This window comes from Aethalodelphis obliquidens, unplaced genomic scaffold, assembly GCF_003676395.1.
Source record: "Aethalodelphis obliquidens isolate GAN/ISIS:26980383/991018 unplaced genomic scaffold, ASM367639v1 scaffold61, whole genome shotgun sequence".
NCBI lineage: Eukaryota > Metazoa > Chordata > Mammalia > Artiodactyla > Delphinidae > Aethalodelphis > Aethalodelphis obliquidens.
This window is the reverse complement of record NW_020838005.1, coordinates 8951062-8965292: the sequence shown is the minus strand read 5'-3', so window position 1 is coordinate 8965292 and position 14231 is coordinate 8951062. Positions and strand designations below refer to the sequence as shown.

Here is a 14231-nt window from a genome sequence, read left to right as displayed (position 1 = left end):
AGTAACCCCCGCTCGCCGCAACTAGAGAAAAGCCCACGCGCAGCAACAAAAGACCCAACGCGGCCAAAAACAGATTAATTTTCAAAAGAAACAGTGTATGCTATGTTTTATTTTGTGTCTTAAGTTACTCAATGTAAAATATTTCTGAAAATGGGGAAGGCCAAGCATCAGTGAGAATGAGGGGCTTAAGACTATCATACTTGTTCAGTGTGTTTCTCTTCTCCATAGAAATTAGAGGCTTTTTAGTGTCAGAAAATTAATGAGTCCAAACTATGTTGGCAAATGCTGGGATTTTCTTCCCTGACCTAAAAGTTTCAGAGATTTCTCCACTAGGAGCCTGACTTGCTCAGAGGTGAGGACTGGCTTCCCAAGAAGCTCGGGGGGTGTGGTGGTTAGGGCTTTAATTCAGTGGAAGAAATTCATGAGAGGATTCTTGGGAGTTTGATTCTCTCCGAAGCAGAGCATACCTTATGATCCATTTGATGGGGGCTTTTATAGATAGACTATGCCCCTTTAATATACAAAATTATAACAGGGAAAAATCTTCTACCTCTCTTTCACAAAAAAAATACGTTTGTTTCTTTTATTTTGTTTTTTAGCTGGAGAAGCAGCAAGATGGAAGAAGACATTGAGCCCCTAGATCTTCTTGCCTTGTTCCCCGAATACTCTCAATTATGCCAGTACAGGTGAGTTGATATACAGGTCTCTGGGGAAAGGACATTTACAGAGATTGTTCTTCCCTGTATGCCCCTGATGTGCCAAACTAAACTTACCAAGGATCCTCCAGGAGGAGAGGGATCGACACTCTGTCCCCTTCCCTTCTGAGATTCAGCTTTCTAAGGGCTGAGATAGCCCTGATGGAGGGTCCCTGGTAGCGAATAAACATTAAACTTCCCCCAGGAAAAAAGAGGGAGTCTGAGTCAGGAGCTTAGGCTCAACACCAGAGCCTAGAGGTCTGTAGGGGAACAGCGTGTTCTAGATAACAGTGTGCAGCTGTGTTTAGAAACCCAATTATACCCGGGCACCTTGGCACAGTGGTCGTGTTTGTGGAACAGTGGCTGACTGTGTGAGTATAAATCCAATAAGCCTTAGGAGTCAGTGTCCTCAGGGCCACCCTGCTGCCTGCACAGGGTTCTGAAGCAGAAAGGACATCCTCACGGCAGGACAGGGACTCACTGGAGCCTGTCAGAATCAGTTTTCAACAGGGACACTATGTAGAAGTGATTAAAATCAGACTTTTTAAATTGAAGTACAGTTGATTTACAATGCTGTGTTAGTTTCTGGTGTACAGCAAAGTGATTCAGATATATATATAGATATATATAGATATATATATATACACTTTTTCGTATCCTTTTCCATTATGGTTTATTACAAGATATTGAATATAGTTACCTGTGCTATACAGTAGGACCTTGTTGTTTATCTATTTTATATATAGTAGTTTGTATATGCTAGTCCCAAATCCCTACTTTATACCCCACCTTGGTAACCATAATTTTGTTTTCTTTTTTTTAATCTATTTTATTGAAGTATGGTTGATTTACAATGTTGTGTTAATTTCTGCCGTGCAGCAAAGTGATTCAGTTATACATATTTATGCATTCTTTTTCATATTCTTTTCCATTATGGTTTATCACAGGATATTGAGTATAGTTCCCTGTGCTGTACAGTAGGACCTTGCTGTTTATCCATCCTATATGTACTAGTTTGCATCTGCTAATCCAAAACTCCTAATTTATCCCTCCCCACACTTTGGTAACCATAAGTTTGTTTTCTATGTTTGTGAGTCTGCTTCTGTTTTGTAGATAAGTTCACTTGTATCATATTTTAGATTCCACATATAAGTGATACCATATGATATTTGTCTTTCTCTTTCTGACTTACTTCACTTAGTATGATAATCTCCAGATCCATCCATGTTGCTACAAATGGCATTATTTCATTCTTTTTTATAACTGAGTGGTATTCCATTATACATACACTACATCTTCTTTATCCATTCATCTGTCAATGGACATTTAGGTTGTTTCCATGTCTTGGCTATTGTAAATAGTGCTGCAGTGAACATTGGGATGCATTTTTTTTTGAATTATAGTTTTGTTTGGATATATGCCCAGGAGGGGGATTGCTGGAACATATGGTAGTTCTTTTTGTAGTTTTTTAAGGAACCTCCATACTGTTCTCCATAGTGGCTGCACCAATTTACATTCCCACCAACAGTGTAGGAGGGTTCCCTTTTCACTACACCCTCTCCAGCATTTATTATTTGTAGACTTTTTATGATAGCCATTCTGATTGGTGTGAGATGATACCTCATTGTAGTTTTGATTTGCGAGATATTGAGCATCTTTTCATATGCCTATTGGCCATCCATATGTCTTCTTTGGAGAAAAATCTATTTAGGTCTTCTGCCCATTTTTTGATTGGGTTGTCTGTTTTTTAATTGTTAAGTTATATGAGCTCTTTGTATATTTTGGAAATTAATCCTTTGTCGGTTGCATTGTTTGCAAATATTTTCTCCCAGTCCGTAGGTTGTCTTTTCACTTTGTTTATGGTTTCCTTTACTGTGAAAAAGCTTGTAAGTTTGATTAGGTCCCATTTGTTTATTTTTGCTTATATCTATTGCCTTAGGAGACTGAGCTTAGAAAACATTTGGTATGATTTATGTCAGAGAATGTTTTGCCTATGTTCTTTTCTAGGAGTTTTATGGTATCCTGTCTTATATTTAAGTCTTTAAGCCATTGTCAGTTTATTTTTATGCATGGTTTGGGGGAGCATTCTAACTTCATTGATTTACATGAGGCTGTCCAGCTTTCCCAATGCCACTTGCTGAAGAGACTGTCTTTTCTCCAGTGTATATTCTTGCCTCCTTTGTTAAGATTAACTGACCATAGGTGTGTGGGTTTATTTCTGGGATCTCTACTCTGTTCCATTGATCCATATGTGTGTTTTTGTGCCAGTACCATGGTGTTTTTGTAAAATTAGGACTTTTTATAGACTGATCAGTTCCTTCCCCCTGGAACTTTGAAACAAGACTACTCCCTTTGGACTAAGTTCCCAGGTTCCTGGACAATTTGGGGAATGAAGAGTCCTAAAGAGAGAGATACTGAATTACCTACAATGTAGAGGGATGGAGGCTTAAGCAAATACTTGGAAAAATAAAGAGAGATGCCCAAGTTTTGAATCCAAAACCAGTGGAGGTCATACAGATTAATACACCATTCATTGGGACTCACCAAGAGCTCAGGTGTTTGCCAAACTTGTTTAACGACTGAAAAAAATTTCTTTTAAACTAAGAATCCTGAAGGACTAGATTGCAAGGAACACTGGTTGGAAAATGCTTCTCGAATGGCAGAATTTTAGATACTAAATCATAACAAAGGAGCAGTCAGTTTGGGGCAGGGGCTCTTTCCTGGTACCTGCCCTTATGATTGCTTGACTGTCTCAGGGTAGACTAGCCCCACAGGTCTGCGGCACTAATCACAATGTTCTAATAACTCCAACCCAAGGAGGGCAGAGGAGAGGGTGCTGAGCTGAGATCACAGCCTTCTCCTTGGCTCTGTCCATCCATCCTTGGCCTTTGAATAATAACCCCCTGCAATCACTCGTTGGCACTGGGTATAGGGATTTTCGTCCATTTTACTATATATCCTCAGTGCCTGGACTCTGCCTGGCCCAGTTTAAATGTTCAATAACTGTGTGTTAAACATTGAACTTCTGGCCTTCTCTGTCCTGGCAAAGTTACTAGAAACCTAACACATTGTTTCCTTTGCATAGTTTGTGCCTTGCACTGCAGGTCAGATCCTTGTGAAGGTTCAGGAAGTGTGAGAGCAGCAGTGACTGGGAAATCCTGACTGGGTTTGGTGGGCTCAGTCCTCAGCAACACATGGAAAATAATGTTTGATTTGTCAGTCAGCTGAAACCCATATCTACCCAAGTCAGACCAACCTGGCATGGCGGGGGCAGGGGTGCAATGAAGCCATTTCAAGCTCTACCAGCTGAATCACTATCCCCCCAACCCTGCGTTGCCCCGTCTAAGGATGACGGGCAGTGTGTTTAACAAGCTGTATGGCAACGTAAGTTTTATAAACAGATGTATATAAATAAATCATTATATAAGTAAAAACCTAAAATATTCCCTTTTGGGGACTTCCCTGGCGGTCCAGTGGTTAAGACTTCACTTTTCAATGCAGGGGGTTGCAGGTTTGATCCTTGGTTGAGGAGCTAAGATCCCACATGCCTCGGGGCCCAAAAACTAAAACATAAAACAAGCAATATTGTTACAAGTTCAATAAAGACTTTAAAAATGGTCCACATCAAAAAATCTTTAAAAAAAAATTCCGTTTTTATTCTCTCAACTAAACTAAACTCATCCTGAAGCTACTAACTCTGTGGTATAAATTAAAATGGTCATCCAATCATTCTAATTATTTCTAAATCGTTATTGATGTTTAGAAATTACTGGGTGGTCTTATGTTTGATAAGCTCTCATGAAGCTGGACGCTGCCCGTCTCTAAGCTATGATTCTGCAGAGGAAACGAGCTCTCCCGATGCCTTCCCTGTGAACTTGATGGTCATTAGACCTGGGGCCAGGCATGGCTGCAGTGGGAGAGTGACCAGGCGGGCTGTCCCTCATGTTCTGGATGCTGGCGCATCTCATGGAGCCCGTACCTGGAGGGCCTTTGCTTCCACCCTCACCTACAGCACTGCCCCAGCCAGCCTGTTCCTCCACTTCTGCCCCCCTGGGCCCCTCCTGAGGTCAGACAGGGACTGCGTCTGCTCTGCTACCCCCTTGGCCTGCTCGGCTCATGCACCAGCGTCCAGGTGCACCCGTCCCAAGTCCCATTGCCACCTGCTCGGTGGCCACTGGATGATGTCATTCGGTGATGCGTGGTCTAACCTCAGCTGTTTACCAGCCTTCAGGACTGTAGTTCTGTGTGATAACCTGCAGGAACACCATGCCAGTGCATGCAGGCTGAATATCAACCCTGGCCCCGTCCCTTCTGAGTGGTTCAGAGAGTCCCGAAGTCTTATGCATGTGTTAGGGCTAGGCCGCAAACGCTCCCTCCCCTTCTGTCTCACGGTACCTACCATTTCCTCCTCTGTCTCTCACCTCCGTACAGTGGCTCCCACATTGATTTGTTGATTCCTGGAACCATCCCTCAGGTAGTGTTGCCCTTTGGGTGCTCTGTCTCTGAGCTGAAGCAGAAGACCCCCTCCACTGGCCTGATGGGCCCACAGTTGTCAGGCTGAGCTGCCTTATTCTCTTCGTGACTTGCTCCTCACTGCACCCTGAGTCTCTGGAACCATACCAGACAGTAACCCCAGCATCTACCCCGGCAGCTGACTGTTGCCCACACAGCTCACCATCTTCTGGATTAAGCCTGTACGTTTTCCCCCAGTTTTAATGAGAAATAATTGACGTACAGCACTGTATAAAGTTAAGGTGTTCAGCGTAATGGTTTGACATACATATATTGTGAAAAGCTTATCACAATAAGTTTAGTAAACATTACATCTCATATAGATAAAGAAGTTTCTCTTCTTTGTTTTTTTTTTTTTAGAAGTTTTTCTTCTTGTGATGAGAACTCTTAGGATCTACCCTCTTAACTTTCAAATATACCATACAGCAGTGTTAACTGTCGTCACCCTGATGTACGTCACATCCCCAGGGCTTATTTATCTTATAAATGGAAGTTTGTACCTTTGACCAATCTTATTCCATCCCCTGCTCCTGCTGCCTTTGGTACTTTGGTAACCACAAATCTGATCTCTTTTTCTATGCCGTTTTTCTTTTCAAGATTCCACATGTAAGTGAGATCATACAGTACTTGTCCTTCCCTGTCTGACTTATTTCACTTAGCACAATGCCTTCAAGTTCTATCCACATTTTGCAAACGGCAGGATTTTCTTCTTTCTTATGGCTGATTATTCCATTGTACGTATATACCAAAACTTCTTTATTCCTTCATCTTTCAGAGGTCACCTCAGTTGTTTCCACGTTTTGGCTATTGTAAATAATGATGCTATGAACATAGGGGTACAGATATTTCTTCAACATAGTGTTTTCGTTCCCTTTGGTTATATACCCAGAAGTGGAATTGCTGGATCGTATGGTAGTTCCATTTTTAAGGAACTATAATAATTGGATTATTTGGGGTTTTTTTGCTGTTGAGTTGTATGAGTTCTCTATATATTTTAGATATTAACCCCCTATCAGGTGTATGATTTGCAAATGTTTTTTCCCATTCTGTGGGTTGTCATTTCATTTTCTTGATTATTAATTTTGTTGTGCAGCCTAAATATTTTGACACTCTTTCTACTCTGGGTTATTTTTTCCCCAATAGCTTGGTAGCTTAAGAAGAGGTCTTTAATCCCCAATGGGTTAAGGACATTTTGCTCAACACACGTGGGCATCAGAAGCAGCCATTTGAGTGGGACCAAGGCATGAATACTGAAAACTCCATAGGTGACCTGGATGTTCATCCAGGGTGAACACCAGGCTTCCCTGGTGGCGCAGTGGTTGAGAATCCGCCTGCCAATGCAGGGGATATGGGTTCGAGCCCTGGTCCAGGAAGATCCCACATGCTGCAGAGCAACTAAGCCCCTGTGTCACAGCTACTGAGCCAGCGCGCCTAGAGCCTGCGAGCCACAACTACTGAAGTCCGCGTGCCTAGAGCCCGTGCTCCGCAACAAGAGAAGCCACCGCAATGAGAAGCCTGTGCACCTCAACGAAGAGTAGCCCCTGCTCGCTGCAACTAGAGAAAGCCCGTGCACAGCAACGAAGACCCAGTGCAGCCAAAAATAAATAAGATAAATAAACAAACAAACAAACAAAAAACATCTAGGAGAAGAGCCCTTAGCTTAGGGGCCCTCTGTTTGGGTCCAAAGCACGTACTCAGTTGTCCCCTCCATTTGTAGGCCCAGTGCTGGATGTACCGACATGCCTCAATCGGATTGATTCTTCGGAAATTCGTGGTTGGTTGTTATCTGGGCCTCCTGCCACTCTGTAAACCACCCCTATGGACAGTGATGCACAATTTCCTTTAGGTTAATTCTGTAAGTTGCATTTCAAAAAGAAAAAAAGACTTGACATCACAAGGAAACCACTTTTAGTTGCTTCATTTCCTGGAGCCTAAAGTTTTTTTTTTTTTTTTTTTTTTTTTTTTTTTTTTTTTGGTACAACTGGCAAAATGCCTGGGACAAGATGTATTCAATTCTAGTCAAAGCAGAGCTATGTCCGGAGAAACAGACGGCCCACCTAAGGTGAAAAAAATTACTTTCTTGGCAGGCAAGCCAGGGTGATTTATTCACCTCTTCCTCTAGGAAGGCAGGAATGTGTGCAGGCAAAATAAATACAACATGTTACAAGCACATTCCACAGATGAACAGAATAATTGGTGCTGAACCAGGCAGTGGGAGGTATCCTCCTGCGTCCAGACAGGCTCAGGGAACTTGTCACACACGCATGAAAGTGCCCCCAGAACTGGAAAATCACTCCATCGGGGAGGTAATAAGAATCAGGACATAAGTGAAGAGACCCATCGTAACCCTCTCTGAGAGCCCGTGATGACATGCTGAGAATATCAGGGACAGGTATAGGCTCAGAAAAATGACTGGCTATACACAAAGCAGTGAGAATCGTATTGTGCTCCATCTAAAGAAACCCTGTCTGGGGTTAATGAGGTAGACAGGTAATCCGCATTTGTTTAGAAAAGGGGCGATACGGCCTCAGAATCTGTTGCTGATTATCTAATACTTTTCCTGGTGGTTACTCGTGTTCAGATCACCTGGAAAGTACATCCCACTCAGAAGGCTTTTCCGATACCTGATGAAACACCCCCTAAGTGTTTCTGCTCTTTTGTTCTGAATCTGCATTCAACAAGTAACATCCTGATTATGAATTTGGTCTCCCAGTTACCTTGATAACGGGCGGGATTGAGGAAACAAGTTTGGAGGTCACTGGAAAGGCTTATTATATACTTGTTACAAATAAGTGAATTTGTGTTTTGTTTGCTATATCAATCTTTTGAAGGTGTAGTTAACACAGGTTAGTCCTGCAACCTACATGCCCGCCAGGACAGGCAAAATCCACTCTTTGGACCTGCACAGCTGAGTGCCAGAACCCGGAATCTCTGGCCACTGCTCCATATGCAGTCTTGTGAGGCTCCACCCGCACAGCCCAGGGTCTGTGCCTCTCTTTAAATTCAGCATAAACCATCCCCCATAGTCACCTCCCTACCGCTTCTTTAAAATTAGCAGAGGGTAATTCTAAATTATCTTCTCTGCAATGACTTCTCATGTCTTGTAGCCTTGAACCTTAGGAAACAAGTTTCATTACCTGTGATCACACTGTGACCATGTAGTTTTACCCAGTTGCAAACTTTCAGCTTCCTGTGGTCCTTCCTGCCCTCTTCACTTGGAGAGCTGGGCCATGGTTAGGCCACATGAGGATGTACTGAGGGTCCCCCTGCACCCCTTGATCAAGTAACTTGAAAGGAGTGCATGTTCTCATCCACAGGAGCAGAACTAAAATGGCACTTCTGTCTGTCAGCTGTGCCCTCAATAGCTGTGAGCTTGGCCCTTCCCCATCAGAGAGACGGTCCTTCTGTGACCTGCCCTGGCATCCTCATCCCTGACTCTCACAAAGGCACCATCGCTTCAAGGACTTTTGCTTAGTCTTCACTTTCCTACGGAGTAAGTTGGTGGCACCGTGCACTCCTTGGTGGACACTCCACACTGGTTGTTTGCTGGAGGGCATTTGTCCACTTTGGTGACCAATAGTTTTTGCTCATTTCCAGAATGAGATGGGAGCAGGAATGACCCAACTCTGGGAATTACCTATTAGCCTTACATCCGAGAAATTGCCCTGTATCCCTTGAAAACAGCAAGCTATCTTCCCTTTAAATGCAAAATAGAAATATCAGTATTGCGTATTAATTTCTTCTTCCCCTAATTGGGAGGGTTGGCCAAAGGACTAATAATGGTGACTGTTGTAAAAATGTTCTTAAAATAGTCGCTTCATAGATAAGAGATGCATTTACTGCAACCGAGATTTATGAAGGTTCTGTGAGATGGCAAAATGGGGTTTGCAACGCAGGATGTTTATTGCTTCCAGGGGCTGTGGCTAATCTCTCATGAAGCAAATTTTCAGTTGGGTAGAGATTGAGTAATTAGAACAGAGATGCATTGTGTAACTCCTTCTTCCTCTTTATTTATTGTGAACCAGTGAATACCCTCACTCTCAAGCTGCAGGCCAGCTTAATAGATTTGATTTTTGAGTGTCTCGCATCATGAGAGCTCAGCAGTTCTTGCAAGAAGTGCCCACAGATAACCAAGGCCTTGTATCTGTCTCTGTGCTGATGTTGAACTGGTCTGACAGATACACCTAAGGGCATCCTAATACCCTTTTCTTTAAAGGGAAAGAGAACTGACATTTACTGATTACTTACTCTGTAGGCATACTATCTTTATTTCTCATGGCTGATCTATGAGATTGGTATTATTTTCCCTATGTTATAGGTGGGATTGACACTAGAGACATTAAGTAACTTGCTCCAGGTAATAGAAAACCTTCGAAGCTGAAGACAAACGTGCTCTCTTCTGCTCAGTTTTATACAGGAGAAGTGAGGTGATAATACAGTAGAGCTGGATTTCTGGATTTAAAACCAGGCCTATCTGACCCCAAAGCCACTGCTCCTTCTGCTGTGCTGTGTTGCCATATTGACATACAAGAGGCTCGATAAATGCCTAAGGGTTTTTTTCTTTTGTTTTTAGTTTTGCTACTCTGAATTGTTTTTTTTCAATTGTGTGTGTATCTGGCAAAGTGCACATAATATATAATTTACCACCTTACCCATTTTTGAGAGCACAGTTCAGTGGTATAAATACATTCATAATATTGTGCAACCATCAAATCTCCATAACTTTTTTCATAAAACTGAAGCTCTGGGACTTTCCTTGTGGTGCAGTAGTTAAGAATCCACCTGCCAGTGCAGGGGGCATGGGTTCAATCCCTGGTTCAGGAAGATCCCACATGCCATGGAGCAACTAAGCCCGTGCGCCACAACTACTGAGCCTGCACTCTAGAGCCCGTGAGCTACAACTACTGAAGCATGCATGCCTAGAGCCCTACTCTGTACCAAGAGAAGCCTGTACTCAATGAGAAGCCTGTGCACCAAAAGGAAGAGTAGCCCCCGCTTGCCACAACTAGAGAAAGCCCACGCGCAGCAACAAAGACCCAAAATGCAGCCAAAAATAAATAAAATTTAAAAAAAAAAGAAAAGAATCTTAAAAAAAAAAAAACCTGAAACTCTATTCCTACTGAACAATAACTCCCTCATCCCTCTTCCCCTAGCCCCTGGGAACCACCATTGTACTTTTTGCCTCTACGAATTTGACTATTTTTAGTACCTCATATAAGTGGAATCACAGTATTTGTCTTTTTGTGATTGTCTTATTTTAGCATATTGTCCTCAAGTTTCATGCACACTGTAGTATATTGTAGAATTTCCTTCGCTTTTAAGGCTGAGTAATATTTCATGTATGTATGTATTGCATTTTGCTTCTCCATTCATCTGTCAATGGACCCTTGTTTCCACATTTTATTTATTGTCAATAATGCTGCTGTGCACATAGGTGTACAAATATCTCTTTGAGACCCTGCTTCCTTTGGGATATATACCTCAGAAGTAGAATCGCTGGATCATATGGTAATTCTATTCTTAATTTTTTGAGGTACCTCCATACTATTTTCCACAGCAGGTGTACCATTTCGTATTCACACTAACAGTGCACAAGGGTTCCAATTTCTCTGCATCCTCGCCAACACATATTGTTTTGTTTTTTTGAGAGTAGCCATCTTAATGGGTGTGAGGTAGTATCTCATTGTAGTTTTGATTTGAATTTCTCTAATAATTAGTGATATTGAGCAACTTTTCATGTGCTTATTGGCCATTTGGATATCTTTGAAACTTGTATATCAAGTCCTTTGCCCATTTTTGATTGGGTTGTTTGTTTTTTGTGTTGTTGAGTTTTAAGAGTTCCCTATATGTTCTATATGTTCTGGATATTAATTCTGATATTAATCAGATATATGATTTACAAATATTTTCTCCCATTCTAGGGGTTGCCTTTTTACTCTGTTGATAGTGTCTTTGATGCACAGAATTTTAAAATTTTCATGAAGTCCCATATGGTGTCACATCCAAGAAATCATTGCCAGATCCAGTGCTGTGAAGCTTTGACTCAGGTTTTCTTCAAAGAGTTGTTTTTTCCCCCCTTAGGCCTTACGTTTAGGTTTTTTATCTATGTAGAGTTAATTTTTATATGTGGTGTTAGTTAAGGACCCAACTTCATTCTTTTGCATGTGGATATCCAGTTTTTTGCAGCACCATTTGTTGAAAAGACTTCTTTCCCCATTGAATCGTCTTGGCATCCTTGTCAAAAATCAGCTGACAATAGATGCAAGGGTCTATTTCTGGGTTTTCTATTCTATTATTGTTATGTCTGTCCTTATGCCAATACAACAGTGTTTTGATTTCTATAGCTTTGTGGTAAGTTTTGAAATCAGGAAGTGTGAGTACTCCAGTTTTGCTCTTCTTTTTCAAGATTGTTTTAATTATTCAAGGTCCCATGAGACTCTCTATGAATTTTAGGATGGGATTTTTCTATTTCTGCAAAAAAAATGTCATTGGGATTTTGACAGGGATTCCATTTAATTTGTAGATTGTTTTGGGTAATATTGACATTTTAACAATATCAGGTCTCACAATCAGTGAATGTGGGATCTATTTTCATTTATTTATCTCTTTAATTTCTTTCAGCAATGTTTTATATTTTTCACTGAACAAGTATTTCACTTCCTTGGTAAAGTTAATTCCTAAGTATTTTATTCTTTTCCATATTATAAATGGAATTGTTTTTGTAATTTCCTTTTTAGATTGCTCATTATTAGTATATACAAATACAACTAATTTTTATGTATTGACTTTGTATCCTGCTGCTTTGCTGAATTCATTTATTAGTTCTAATAGTTTTCTTTGTGTGGAATCTTTTAGGGTTTTCTATATGTGAGATAATTTTCATCTACAGAGATAATTTTACTTCTTCTTTTTCAGTTTGGATGCCTCTTATTTCTTTTTCTTACCTAATTGCTCTGGGTAGAACTCCAGTACTATGTACAGTGGAAGTGGTGAAAGCAGGCATCCTTGTCTTGTTCCTGATATTAGAGGAAAAGTTTTCAATCTGTCACCATTGAGTATGATGTTTGCTCTGGGTTTTTTGTATATTGCTTTTACTGTGTTGAGGTAGTTTTCTTCTTCTATTCCTAGTTTTTTCAATGTTTTTACCATGAAAGGGCGTTGAAGTTCGTCAGAATCATTTTCTACATCAATTGAGGTGATCGTGTGTGATGTTTTTTCTTTCTTTCTGTTAATATAGTGTATTACATTGATTTTTGTATGTTGAACCATCCTTGCATTCTGGGAATTAATCCCACTTGGGCATGGGGCATAATCCTTTTAATATGTTGTTGAATTTGATTTGCTAGCTTTTGTTGAGGATTTTTGCATTGATGTTCATGAGGGATATTTGTTTGTAGTTTTATTGTTGTGTCTTTATCTGGCCTTTGGTGGAAGGGTAATTCTGGCCTCATTGAATGAATTAAGAGGTGTTCCATCCTCTTTGATTTTTTGGAAAAGTTTAAAAGAAGGATTGATATTAGTTCTTCAAATGTTTGGTAGTATTTGGTAGTGAAGCAACTGGGTCCAGGGCTTTTCTCTGTCTGGAGATTTTTAAAATTCAATCTCCTTACTAATTGTAGGTCTATACACATTTTCTATTTCTTCATGATTTAGTCTTGGTTGGTTTCGTGTTTCTAGGAATTTGTCCGTTTTATCTATGTTGTGCAACATGTTGGTATATAATTGTTCATAGTACTCTCTTACATCCTTTTTCTTTCTTTAGAATCAATAGTAATGTCCTCCCTTTTATTTCTGATTTTTGTAATTTGATTCTTTTGTCCTTTATTCTTAGTCCAGTAGCTAAAGGTTTGTCAATTTTGTTGATCCTTTTGAAGAGCCAACTTTTGGTTTCATTGATTTTTTTTATTGTTTTTCTCTTCTCTGTTTTGTTTCTCTCTATTCTAATCTTTATTATTTCCTTCCTCCTGCTAGCTTTGGGTTTAGTTTATTCTTCTTTTTCTAGTTCCTTAAGTTATAAAGTTAGGTTGTTGATTTGATTTTTTTTTTTTTTTTGCCGTACTGTGTGGCACGTAGAATCTTATTTCCCCTGACCACAGATTGAACCCATGCCCCCTGCATTGCAAGCATGGAGTCTTAACCAGTGGACCGCCAGGGAAGTCCCATCTTTCTTGTTTTTTTATTGAATATAGTTGATTTACAATGTTGTGTTAATTTCTGCTGTACAGTAAAGTGATTCAGTTATACATATATATACATTCTTTTTTCTTTTCTTCTCCACTATGGTTTATCTCAGGATATTGAATATGGTTCCCTGTGCTATACAGTAGGACCTTGTCATTTATCCATTCTATATGTAATAGTTTGCATCTGCTAACCCCAAACTCCCAGTCCATCCCTCCCCCAACCCCTCCCGCTTGGCAACTACAATTCTGTTATCTATGTCTGTTAGTCTGTTTCTGTTTTGTAGATAAGTTAATTTGTGTCATATTTTAGATTCCACATATAAGTGATATCACATGGTATTTGTCTTTCTCCTTCTGAGTTACTTCTCTTAGTATGATAACCTCTAGGTTCATCCATGTTGCTGAAAATGGCATTATTCCTTTCTTTTTTAAGGCTGCGTAGTATTCCATTGTATATATATACCACTTCTCTTTTATCCATTCAGCTGTCAGTGGACATTTAGGTTGTTACCATGTGTTGGCTGTCATAAATAGTGCTGCTGTGAACATAGGGGTGCATGTATCTTTTCAAATGAGAGTTTTGTCTGGGTATATGCCCAGTAGTGGGATTGCAGGATCATATGGTAGCTCTACTTTCAGTTTTTTTTTTTTTTAACATCTTTATTACAGTATAATTGCTTTACAATGGTGTGTTAGTTTCTGCTTTATAACAAAGTGAATCAGTTATATGTATAAATATGTTCCCATATCTCTTCCCTCTTGCGTCTCCCTCCCTCCCACCCTCCCTATCCCACCCCTCCAGGCGGTCACAAAGCACTGAGCGGATCTCCCTGTGCTATGT

At 40.4% G+C, this 14231-nt stretch overlaps 1 protein-coding gene and 1 long non-coding RNA gene across 5 annotated transcripts in view; one reads left to right on the top strand and one right to left on the bottom strand.

Annotated features, from left to right (window-relative positions):
* Positions 1–9443, bottom strand: part of SCRG1 (stimulator of chondrogenesis 1) — a 40965-nt gene extending 31522 nt beyond the window's left edge. Inside the window, exons 1-2 of one of the 3 annotated variants that reach the window (XM_027087858.1) lie at positions 8345–9443; positions 5117–5303 (exon numbers count right to left, since the gene is read on the bottom strand). The gene's annotated coding sequence lies outside the window, so the exon portion shown is untranslated. Of the gene's footprint in view, positions 1–5116; positions 6181–8344 lie in introns of those variants that run through there. The other 2 variants (XM_027087860.1, XM_027087857.1) reach the window with 2 other exon arrangements.
* LOC113610069 (uncharacterized) overlaps positions 1–14231 on the top strand; it is a 72407-nt gene that overhangs the window by 9568 nt on the left and 48608 nt on the right. For both annotated transcript variants that reach the window (XR_003428931.1, XR_003428930.1), the window contains exon 3: positions 600–686. This is a non-coding gene — a long non-coding RNA (uncharacterized LOC113610069). The remainder of the gene's footprint in view (positions 1–599; positions 687–14231) is intronic.